This window comes from Sus scrofa, chromosome 2 (assembly GCF_054392235.1).
Source record: "Sus scrofa isolate SSC_HxYL_T2T_F1_AM1 chromosome 2, Sscrofa_HxYL_maternal_Yorkshire_Landrace_v2.0, whole genome shotgun sequence".
NCBI lineage: Eukaryota > Metazoa > Chordata > Mammalia > Artiodactyla > Suidae > Sus > Sus scrofa.
Genome location: NC_139384.1, coordinates 116499794 through 116512687, shown reverse-complemented (window position 1 = coordinate 116512687; position 12894 = coordinate 116499794). Strand labels below are relative to the sequence as shown.

General features: G+C 34.3%; 1 protein-coding gene and 1 long non-coding RNA gene across 10 annotated transcripts in view; one reads left to right on the top strand and one right to left on the bottom strand.

The window, feature by feature from the left end:
* The window catches only part of LOC110259429 (uncharacterized), a 904175-nt gene that overhangs the window by 743744 nt on the left and 147537 nt on the right, over window positions 1–12894 (top strand). Inside the window, exon 6 of one of the 8 annotated variants that reach the window (XR_014838424.1) lies at window positions 10623–11128. The exons of 6 other annotated variants lie outside the window; for them this stretch is intronic. The gene's annotated coding sequence lies outside the window, so the exon portion shown is untranslated. Of the gene's footprint in view, window positions 1–10622; window positions 11129–12894 lie in introns of those variants that run through there. One more of the 8 variants, XM_085014128.1, reaches the window with a different exon arrangement.
* The window catches only part of LOC106509511 (uncharacterized), a 54854-nt gene that overhangs the window by 41476 nt on the left and 484 nt on the right, over window positions 1–12894 (bottom strand). For both annotated transcript variants that reach the window (XR_014838427.1, XR_002341833.2), the window contains exons 2-3: window positions 9432–9505; window positions 5443–5486 (exon numbers count right to left, since the gene is read on the bottom strand). This is a non-coding gene — a long non-coding RNA (uncharacterized LOC106509511). The remainder of the gene's footprint in view (window positions 1–5442; window positions 5487–9431; window positions 9506–12894) is intronic.

Here is a 12894-nt window from a genome sequence, read left to right as displayed (position 1 = left end):
TATACTTTGGCTTCCCCAATCTCACAGAAAAAGAAAAACATAAGCAAGATGAAGAAGCTCAGAAACCAGTCCCAGTTAAAACAACAGGAGAACTCACCTAAAGCAGTTAACAATGAAACAGACCTCTGCAGTCTGACAGACTTTGAGTTCAAAAGGGAGATAGTGAAAATACTGAAGGAATTAAGATAGGATATGAACAGTAATGCAGATTCCCTCAAAAAGGAACTAGAAAATATAAGAAGGGGCCAAGAAAAACTGAAAATTCATTTGCAGAGATACAAACTGAGCTAAAGGCAATAAAGACCAGAATGAATAATGCAGATGAACCAATTAGTGATGTGAAAGATAGAAAAATGGGAATCACCCAAACATGACAGCAGACAGAAAACCAAATGAAAATACAAGAAAGCAATATAAAAGACCTACAGGATAATATAAAGCGGGCCAATCTACATTGAGAAGGAGAAGAAAAAGAAAAGGGGATTGAAAATATATTTGAAGAAATTACGGCTGAAAACTTTCCAAATCTAAGGGATACTGATATCAAGATACAGGAAGCACAAAGGACCCCAAACAAGTTGAACCCAAACAGGCCCACACCAAGACATAATAAAAATGGCAAAAGTTAAAGAGAGGATTCTAAAGGCAGCAAGAGAAAAGCAAAGCATTAATTATGAGGGAATGCCCATAAGGCTATCAGCTGATTTCTCTACAGAAACACTACAGGCAGAAGGGAGTGGCAGGATATATTTAAAGTGCTGAAAGGAAAAAATCTGCAACCTAGAATACTCTATCCAGCAAGACTATCATTTAAAATAGAAGGGGAAATAAAGAATTTCCCCAGCAAACAAAAGCCAAAAGACTACAGCAATATGAAACACATTCTACAAGAAATACTGAAAGGGCTTCTCTAAATTTAAAAAAAAAAGAGGACAGTCTAGGATGGAAGAAACCACATTTGGAAAGCAGCCCCTTAAATAAGCCAGCATACAGATCTAACCATGAAGATGTTAAAAAAAAAAAAAAGAAAGAAAAAAAAAAAGACATTAAAACATACAATGTGGGCAAGGGAAGTAAGAAAAATTAGACTTTAAAAAAATTTTTTTAAGGATGTGTTTGAGCCTATATGATTATCAGACTAAAGCAGGCAGATATAGGAAGGGGTTAACATACTCAAAAAACAGGGCAACCACAAATCAAAACTGAACATGACATTCACAAAAACTGAAAATAAAAGTATTTGAGCATAAAATAAATGGAAATCATCCAACCAAAAAAAGAAAGGAAGAAAAGAGAAACAGAATCAACTGGAAAACAAGGTTTAAAATGGCATAAATACATATCTATCAATAATCACCAAAAATGTCAATGGACTGAATGATCCCATCAAGACACAGGCTGACAGAATGGATAAAAAAGCAAAAACCTTCAATCTGCTGCCTACAAAAGACTCACCTTAGGGCAAAGGGCACTTATAGATTGAAATTGAGGGGATGGGAAAATATACTTCATGCCAAAGGACCAGACAGAAAAGCAGGAGTTGCAACACTCATATCACACAAAATAGACTTTAAAACAAGGGCCATAAAGACAAAGAAGGACACTATTTAATGGTTAAAGGATCCATTCAAGAAGAGGATATTACAGTCATCAATGTATATTCCCTGAATACAGGAGCACCCAGATACCTACAACAAATACTAGCAGATATAAAAGGAGAAATCGATGGGAATACAATCATAGTAGGAGACTTTAACACCCCCCTCACAATAATGGACAAATCCTCTAGACAGAAAATAAAGCAAAAGATATTCTAAAAGAAACAATGGAAAAGTTAGACTTAATCAACTTTTTCAGGACATTACACCCAAAAATATCAGAAAATACATTCTTTTTAACTGCCCATGGATCATTCTCAAGGATCAATCACATACTGGGGCATAAAGCTAACCTCAACAAATTTAAGAGTATAGAAATAATTTCAAGTATCTTCTCTGACCACAGTGGCATGTAACTAGAAATCAACCACAGGAAAAGAAGTGAGAAAAAAACCACTGCATGGAGACTAAACAACATGCTATTAAAAACCAATGAATCAATGAGGAAATCAAGAAGGATATTAAAAAATACTTTGAGACAAATGATAATGAAGACACAACCACTCAAAATCTATGGGATGCTGCAAAAGTGTGCTCAGAGGGAATTCCATAGCAATATAGGCCTTCCTCACAAAAGAAGAAAAAATCTCAAATAGACAATTTAACCCATGGCCTAAATGAATTAGAAAAAGAAGATCAAGCAAAACCTAAAGTCAGCAGAAGGAAGGAAATCATAAAGATCAAAGAGGAAATCAATAAAGTAGAAATTCAAAAAAAAATAGACAAATCACTCAAACCAAGAGTTGGTTCTTTGAAAAGGTAAACAAAATAGACAAACCTCTGGCTAGACTCATCAAGAAGAGGAGAGAAAAAACCCAAATAAAATAATAAATTAAAAAGGAGAAGTCACAATGGATACTACCGTAATAGAATACTATCAACAGTTATATGCCAACAAATTCGACAACCTAGAAGAAATGGATGTTTTTCTAGAGACTTACAGCCTGTCCAAATTGAATCAAGAAGAAATAGATCAACTGAGCAGACCAGTCCCTAGGAATGAAATTGAATATGTCATAAAAACACTCCCTACAAATAAAAGTCCAGGACTAGATGGCTTCACAGGCGAATTCTACCAAACATACAATGAGGAACTTAAACACATCCTCCTTAAACTTTTTCAAAAGGCTGAAGAAGAAGGAACACTCCCAAAGACATTCTATGATGCCACCATCACCCTAATTCAAAAACCAGACAAAGATACCACCAAAAAAGAAAACTATAGGCCAATATTTTTGATGTATATAGACACAAAAATTCTCAACAAAATTTTAGCTAACTGAATCCAACAACATATAAAAAGGATCGTACACCATGACCATGTGAGATTCATCCCAGGTGCACAAGAAGGTTCAATATACGTAAACCAATCAACGTCATACACCACATTAACAAAAGTCAAACAACACATGATCATCTCAATAGATGCAGAAAAAGCATTTGACAAAGTCCAACATCCATTCATGATCAAAACTTTTACCAAAGTGGGTACAGAGGAAACATACCTTAACGTAATCAAAGCCATTTATGACTAACCCACAGCAAATATAATACTCAATTGAGGAAAGCTGAAAGCCTTCCCACTAAAATCTGAAACAAGACAAGGATGCTCACTCTCACCACTGCTTTTCAACATAGTGTTGGAAGTCCTAGTCATAGCGATCAGACAAACAAAAGAAATAAAAGGCATCCAAATAGGAAGAGAAGAGGTAAAACTGTCACTGTATGCAGATGACATGATACTATATATATAAAACCCTAAGGACTCAACCCCAAAACCACCTGAACTGATCAACAAATTCAGCAAAGTAGAAGGATATAAAATTAACATTCAGAAAATAGTCGCATGTCTGTATACCAACAATGAAATGTTAGAAAAGGAATACAGAAATACAATGCCTTTTAAAACTGCACCACAAAAAATCAAATACCTGGGAATGCACCTGACCAAGGAGGTAAAGGACTTATATGCAGAGAACTATAGAACATTAATAAAGGAAATTAAAGAAGATGTAAAGAAATGGAAAGATATTCCATGCTCCTTGATGGAAAAATTAATATTGTAAAAATGGCCATACTATCCAAAGCAATTTACAGATTCAATGCAAACCCTATCAAATTACCCAGGATAGTTTTCACAGAACTAGAAAAAAGCATCCAAAAATTTATATGGAACCACAAAAAACCCAGAATTGCCAAAGCAATCCTGAGATACAAAAACCAAACAGGAAGCATAACTCTCCCAGACTTCAGACAACATTACAAAGCCAGAGTCATCAAGACAGTGTGGTACTGGTACCAAAGCAGACAGACAGACCAATAGAATAGAATAGAGAACCCAGAAATAAATCCAGACACCTATGGTCAATTAATCTTGGACAAAGGAGGCAAGAACATAAAATGGGAAAAAAAAGTCTATTCAGCAAGTATTTCTGGGAAACCTGAACAGCTACATGCAAATCAATGAAACTAGAACACACCCTCACACCATGCACCAAAATAAACTCAAAATGGCTGAAGGACAAGATACCATCAAACTCCTGGAAGACAACATAGGCAAAACATTCTCTGACATCAACCTTACAAATGTTTTCTCAGGTCAGTCTCTCAAAGCAACAGAGATGAAAGCAAAAATAAACCAATGGGACCTAATCAAACTGACAAGCTTTTGCACAGCAAAGGAAACCAAAAAGAAAACAAAAAGACAACTTACGGAATGGGAGAAAATAGTTAGTTTCAAATGATGCAACTGACAGGGGCCTAATCTCTAAAATATACAAACAACTTATACAACGCAACAGCAAAAAAACCAAAAACCCAATTGAAAAATGGGCAAAAGACCTGAATAGACATTTCTTCAAGGAAGGTATACAGACGATGAACAAACACTTGAAACAATGCTCAACATGACTGATTACTAGAGAAATGCAAATCAAAACTACCATGAGATACCACCTAACACCAATAAGAATGGTCATCATTCATAAGTCCACAAATAACAAATGCTAGAGGGGATGTGGAGAATAGGGAACCCTCCTGCACTGTTGCTGGGAATGTAAGCTGGTACAATCACTATGGAGAACAGTATGGAGTACCTTAGAAAACTATACATAGAGTGACCATATGACCTAGCAATCCCACTCTTGGGCATATATCCAGACAAAACTCTCCTTAAAAAAGACACATGCACCCGCATGTTCATTGCAGCTCTATTCACAATAGCCAAGACATGGAATCAACCCAAATGTCTGCTGACAAATGATTGGATTAGGAAGATGTGGTATATATACACAACAGAATGCTACTGAGCCATAAAAAAAGAACAAAATAATGCCATTTGTAGCCACATGGATGGAACTAGAAGCTCATACTGAGTGAAGTAAGTCAGAAAGAGAAAGACAAATACCATATGATATCACTTCTATCTGGAATCTAATATACGCCACAAAGAAAACTTTCCACAGAAAAGAAAATCATGGACTTGGAGAATAGCCTTGTGGCTGCCAATGGGGAGGGGGGAAGGGCATGGGGTGGATTGGGAGCTTGGGGTTAATAGATTCAGAATGTTGCCTTTGGAATGGATTAGCAATGGAATATTGCTATGTAGCACTAGGAACTCTGTCTAATCACTTCTTATGGAACATGTACTATGAGAAAAAAGAATGTGTACATGTAAGCATAACTGATTCACCATGCTGTACAGTAGAAAAAAATATACACATAAATAAAAGATAAAAAAATAAAATTAAAAAAGCAACAAGAACAAAAAAAAAATATTACTTACAGAATGACACGATAAGAATAAAGCAGTCCTTTTCATCACAAACTCTGGAAACAAGACAAGAGAGTGACATCTTTAATGTGCTGAAAGGAAAAAAAATGTCAACGCATGATTCCATGTCTGGTGAAAACATCTTTCAGATTTAAAAGTAGAAATAAATATTTTCACAGTGAAACATAAACTGAATTAATTTGCTGCCATTAGACTTTGGAAGAATGTTCCAGAAAAGTTTTTCAGAAAAGGGAATATAATCAATCAGAAACAAATAGGCAGAAAGAAATGAAGAATGTTGAAAATGGAAAAACATTGTATTTTATTTTCAGTTTTTTAAAAGATGACTAAAGAAAATCAGACCAAACAATGTATTGGGTGTTGATAAAATAAAATTCATGACAACAATGGCAGAAAGAAAGAAATGAAGAATGTTGAAAATGGAAAAAAATTGTATTTTATTTTCAGTTTTTCTAAAAGATGACTGAAGAAAATCAGACCAAACAATGTATTGGGTGTTGATAAAATAAAATTCATGACAACAATGGCAAAAAGAATGGAAGAGCAATTAGTAATGCCTAATTAAAAATATCTTACTCTGCACACGAGATGGTGGAAGTGGTTTTAGATTATTTTTAAAAGTATGATGTAGAACCTAGAGTGACCACTGAATTTATGTTTAAATAATATAACCAATAAATGAGATAAAAAAGAATCATTGAAAAACCAGGGAAGGCAAGAAAAAGAAAAAAAATACAAGGATCAAATGGAACAAATAAAAAAATAGCTAACAAGCAGCTAGAACATACTCCAAACACATAATCATTTTAAATTTCAATGACCTAAATTCACCTATTCAAAGAGAATCTTATACTAGATTTTTAAAAATGATTCAGCTATATGTTTTCAATAAGAAATCCACTACAAGAGTTCCCTGGTGGCTCATAGAGTTAAGGATCTGACATTGTCACTGCTGTGGCTTGGGTTTGATCTCTGACCTAGGAATTTCTGCATGCCACGGTTGTGGCCAAAAAAAAAAAAAAAATCCTCTACAAATATAAGACATTGATTGCATACTTATCCATCCTTTTATATCAGCCAATCATTCATCAAAGAAATCTGGAATAACTATATTAATTTTAGACAAATTACACTTCAAAACAAAGTTTTTCAAGGATGAAGAAGAAAGTTACATAATGATAAAAGGGATGTATTTCCCCCAAATCCATAAGAATCCTAAATGTGTATACATCAAAATACATGATGAAATAATGGATAGAACTGAAAGTAGAAATAGATATATTTGCAAGTGGTTGGAAACATTAGTATTATTCTCTCAGTAACTGAGAGTACAAGTAGCCAAAAAGCTGATAAGGTAGAGATAATCTGAAAAATACTGTCAATGAACAGGATATAATTGAAATATGTAAAACACTCCACCAAACAATAGCAGAATACACATTCTCTTCAAGTGCACAAAGAATATACATCTAGATAGACCACATCCTGTGATATAAAATAAACCTTAAACTTAAAAAGGCAAAAGTTATACAAAGGATGTTCTTGGACCAAACAACATTAAACTAGAAGTCAGTGATATAAAGGCATCTGGAAAATCTCCAGCTATTTTAGAAATTTACAAAACACACTTCTGCCTAATCCATAAGTCAAAAAGAAAGTCTGAAGAGCAATTGCTTTAAGTTAGCTGCTTTTCCTCTCGGCTTAAAGAATAGTGATGGATGCAGTGGATACTGAATGGTTAAGTTGCAAGTCTACAGTAGATGAGTGTTAGCCTCTTTCACTCCCTGCGTACCTTCTTAAAATGGATCTTCCACAAGATAATTTTTCGTTAGTATTAAGTGTGGATGCCAGATTTTGTTCCCACACCTCGCAACACTAAGAGGAGCACAACTGTTGTGGATGGAGAATGTGCTCTCTTTCTAGATTCCTGTGAAGATAGTGATATTGTTGGATTTCTATTGGGGCCTTCCTCCTTTATTTTTATTTGTTTTTGTTTATTCCTATTTGTAGACAGAAACTCTATACTTTTACTCAGAAGTTTTTTCTCTAGTGTTTGTAATTTTTTTTTAAGTATGCCATATTTTGTTTATGGTGACAAATTTTTCATCCAACAATAAGTTTATTGTATTTTGTAATAAGATTTCAACTTGACTAACATGATTCATAACTAGGGAATAAACCTGAAGATGAATTGTCAATTTCAAATGTAACTTGGTTGAGAAAAGAACTTTGAAGTGAAAAGTCATACTTAAAGTTGTGAGTAATTTCTAAGCCCACTATGTAATACTGTTGGTCTAATCATAGGGAAAAAAAAGCATTTCTAAGACATTATTCACTCAGCTGCTTGCTTTCAGAGAAAAGATGGATCTTTAAAAGCACTATGCTAGGAGTGACATCTGACATTAACAGCAATTTCTTAATTTGGTCCATTAGATTTTCCTTTTATCACATTTCATCTTATTTCTTTGGATCTTTTTAAATAATGTTTTATCTTACAAGTCACCTTTGAAGGTGTAGCTTTTGATACACCTTTCAGAGAAGAATGTATGATACATGTGCCCAATTAAATCCCTAAATATTACTCAGAGAACATTTCATCATTATTATCCCCCAAATCCCTAGTATACTTTATGGTCTCATTTCATGTAAAGGGTAAACATTAACTTCAGTTAGTGTAGAGATCCAAAAAATTATTTTTCCTTATGTTATTGCTTTTCTACCTTATAAATCTGACAACATTTTTTCCTCCCCTATTTTCCTTTTTCCTCAAGTGAACATGAAATTATTAAGCATCATGTGTAGTATCAATGTTTTAATTTGTTCAGCACTTAGCATGGTGCTGTAAGCATGGAATTTTGAAGGTGAGGGTTATTTAAAGGCATTTGTATATTATAATATTGATAATATTATATATATGACATGTAGAATATATCATATGTTATATATTTTATAATATAACTAATAGTATAATATGCATATATAAAAAGAATGTTAGCATTCATAGTGGTAACTAATGGATCAAAATGTAGTATAATCCCCTTAGATATACCAACAAGAGAAAAAAATACATATATGTAGAGAAAGAGGCATTCCCAATGTGTTCAAAATACAAATAGTCCTGATTTAGCTGAACCTCTCTTTGGTTGGGGGTAGGACATTTGTAAACTTTTGTTTAACATATCTTCCGCTAATGATCATACACCAAATGACTTAAACAAGGAGCTATTCTTTGTGAGAGCTCCCTAAGACCGCTGCTAATCAGGTGTCTATTTCTCTAGTTTATTTCGAAATAATTTTAAGACTTAGAGTAGGTTTGCAAAGACTTGGCAGGACATCACAGCCAAGGTGCCCATTAAACCATTTACCACTATGCAGCTGAACCACACTGACTCTACATTGTCAGTTCCATCTTAGACCAGAAGTCTTACTTCTTCCCCTTTTTTCATTTGCTGAGCTTTAGGCTACTTTGGAAAGCACCAACTAGATAAGTTCCTGATTGACACTTACTCTTGCTTTCATCTGATACGAAAACTATCTTTGGCTGAAGCAGATGGTTAATGGTCTGTGAAAAATAATGGTCATGAGACACCCCAGGAAAGCCCCAGTTCACATTGGTATGGACATACTTCTCCCTTAGTAGTCAGATTCTATCTTTTGCTTTGGTCCCTTTAAATTCCCATCCTGGTGGCATGGAGTGCAGCTGCCACTGCCTCTGGGTCCTGATCTATCTGATCCTGCCTGTGTGTAGGCAGACCTTACCCAAAACAGACTTCACGGTTGCACTTTACGGAGTTGCTTGCATTGTTTTTTGGTCTCAAAGTTCCTCCTCAGTTCAGAGAGTATTATTCAGTACACCTGCAGTACACCAATCACTTTTCTTTAGAGAGCTCCCATATACTGCCTCACAACAATCTTTTAAAGCAAACATTGCCATTTAACAGAACAAAAAAGCAAAAAACAAAACAGTGAGGATCTCTCACCCAGCAAGTGTCAGGATTATATCTTCATCCATCCCACTCGAATCCATTATTCCTCCTCTTTATATTCCTCCTTCCTAAGGAATAGAGTAGTAACATTAAAACACACACACTTACACGTTCAGATTTAGATACCAGAATTTTATTGGTCTTGCAGCTAACAGGCTGTGACTTGAGGTATGTAACTGATTTTTTCTGGGCCTTCATTCCTTCATCTTGAGTAGAAAAGAAGTAGCTGAACCATAAAGCTCCATTAAACTCTGAAGTTTTATGATTATTTTGGATTCATTCTCATGAACACAGGACATATGCCAGAGGCATATCGAAGATTTGTGTGGCCTAATTCCTCTTTAATCTTAGAGACTATTTTAAATAATGAGAACAGAAAACTTACTACTGCAGACTGTCTAAAATAGATCAATGTGAACACATTTATAGGGCCCTACAAGAATCTTAGAAGGGGTGCTTGCAAAGAAGGGGCCCAAAAGTTTATGCTTCACTGTAAATTTGCCTTCTGTGGCCTGCTTTGTTGGTGGGTGCTAAACAGAAATGGATGGAATGTTTAAATTGTGCTGTCCTGGAATTCTCCTGATGTTCTTTTTGGCCAAAGTATTGGGGAGGAGAAAGTAGAGAAGTGGTCCATTTTTAGTGTGGACTCTAAGACAAAAGGAACATTACTTCCAGGAAAGTCCAAAAAGTCTCTTCCAAAACCATACCAAAGAGGTAAGATGAAGTTGCTTTGGTTATGGAGATAAAGATATGATAGGTAAAAAGCATCTACTTGCTTTCATTTCAAAATTAAGCGCTCAACAATGCATCTAGTATACTATAAAAAAACAAGGACTTCCAAAAGCTGTTGTTAAAAAATACATTACCCGAGGACTTTATGAAAAATTTGGTAATCAAAGACTAAGGTAATTCGTGATGTGTCTCATGATTAAGTATATTTAAGAGCATTAAAATTGGGGGATGATGTCTAAATGTAATTGTAAATGTGTTAAATGTGGATAAATCAACATTAGGTTTCAGGATACCTGCCTTATCTCATAGATTACTATGCATTTGAATTCACAAAATCCCACTGGATAGAAAAAGTAACTAACTCAACTTGCTGCAGACTAAAATAACTCATGCTTCTATTGATTTCACATCTGCCTAATGTAACATTTATTTTTGTTTTTATTTTTTTTAAAGGAGGATACAGCTTTCAAGTAATGATGAGAACATTTACTGCACTGACATCTCTCCAAGATAAATTACCAAATCCCCCAAGAGATAGGAAAATGGGGACTATTATTTTCTGCATGTTGGGCAAGGTTACTGAGAAAAAAAAATACTATGTAAAATAAATATAGCAAAAAATGTTTAAAAAAGACAACAAAATAATATTGGAGATTGAAAACATGTAGTATCCCCATAGTTCTGCCAAACTCAGTGTCTACACAAAGTACTGTCTTTCTTTCAAGTGCCAGTAACTTAGGTCAGTTGCAGTTCTCTAAGAATAGATTTAATTGCTTTTTTTCAATTATAAATTTCCTCTATTTTACCTCTCTTAGTAAAAATGATTTTATTTCATACAATGTCCCTTCCCTGTATTTCAGAATTGTGTGCCCTGTATAGAATTTCCAATATACTTATTTCCTTTTCTGCTATAAAATAAACATATCAAATAAAAATCTTGTGTATAACTTTCTAAAAAAGAGGATGTTACATTTCATTTGTTCATGGATGCTGATATTCTTTGAATTAATACATATCTTCGTTTTGAGAATTATCTGTTTGCTAAATGCAAGAAAAGTTTAATTTGATATTGCTAGTGTTTAACTACTACTAACTTACAGATTAACACTAAGTGTGTTTTATTATAGGAATAAAAGAAATATACTATGACTGCCATCTTCTCATTTACAATTTCACTATTAGTTCTGTGGAAATTACCTAAAAAATGCTTTATATATGAATTCAGCCCATTAATTACATTGATATTATTGCAATTATATTATCAGCTTTCCTGAACCAGTTTATCTTTTCTGTGCTTACAGCTGTGCTTAGAAGTAATTTTCTGTAATGCACATGTTCACTATGTTCTCTGAAGTAAGAAAGAACTGAGGAAATGATATACCTCAGAGTATGTTTAGACTGTATCTCTTATATAGCTAGTATATGTAATACAAGACTAGCTCTTCATCTGTAAACACTTAATGGTGGAAATGTGGTGGCAGCATAGATACTGGTCTTCCCAATTAGAGTAACTAGATTGAGAAACAAATGAACATACGTTCTCACACACCAAGATAAAAGCAGGTAGTAACCAGAGGACCAGAAGTAGCAGAGAGAGACTACAGACTATGATGCAAGTCTAACAACTGTCAAAGGAAGGAATGAATAGGAAGAATATTAGTCCACAGCCCAGTTCTGAGATAGATTCAACCTGGCTGATGGAGTGCCCTTTGATGGAGTCCTGAAATGGGCAAAAATCAGACAGATCTAGTATTCCAGACCAAACTCAAATCTTAGGCCAGGAGCAACCTTGGGGAAGCAGGCCTTTAAATGCTGTGACACAGCCAATATGGGGCAGCAGATGGATGTTAGTTGTCAGCTGCCTTTTCCATAACAGTCTCCAAGAGATCTGAGCAGCATACCTCCATGGCTGCCAAAATCCACCCAATACAGCACATACAAACACTTTTCTAAACCCTTGCATGGTTCTCTGGGATCTTTATTTTTCCATGAAGGTTAATGACATGAATCACAGCTCTTTTTTCCCTCACTGTTGGTCTTGGGGCCACAACAGTGTAGGAATTGCAAGATAACTTTTAGAAAAGATAGAACACATATGTGAGGCTGGATACTGAGCATACATCTTGTGACCATGAGGTAAAAAGTGATAAAAGAATGAAGAGAGTATGTAAGAGGCAAAGAAGACATTATAAAAATTAAAATAGGTTTTCAATTTTTTGAAGCTAAACACAGAATTAAAAGTTCAAACTAGATAACTGAAAATTGAACTAAAACATATACCCAGATATATAGGTTAAATTCTGTAAAGAAAGGAGAGAAAATATGAAATGGAATTTGGAGTAGATAAGATTTTAAAAAATGTATTAGATTTCTAATAATGACTTCATAAAGTAAGAAGTAATTTAAGGAACATATTCGTTAATAAGGTAATATCAGTAATTTTCCTGAACTGACCTAAGATATGTATTATTTAACAAAGTAACAAAATTATAATGGACCTTACACATGAGAAACAAAAGCTAATCCATAACTAAGACACACAGTATCAAAACTACTGATTTAGCAAGTAAAAAAGATAACCATCAAGATGAAGAACAGATTACCTATCAAGGAATAACACACTGATCACAAAGAACCACAATGGTTTTCAGAAGATACTGAAATAAGCTCATCAAAATACTGAAGAAAATTACTATGAATATAATTTATACCAGCCACACTATTA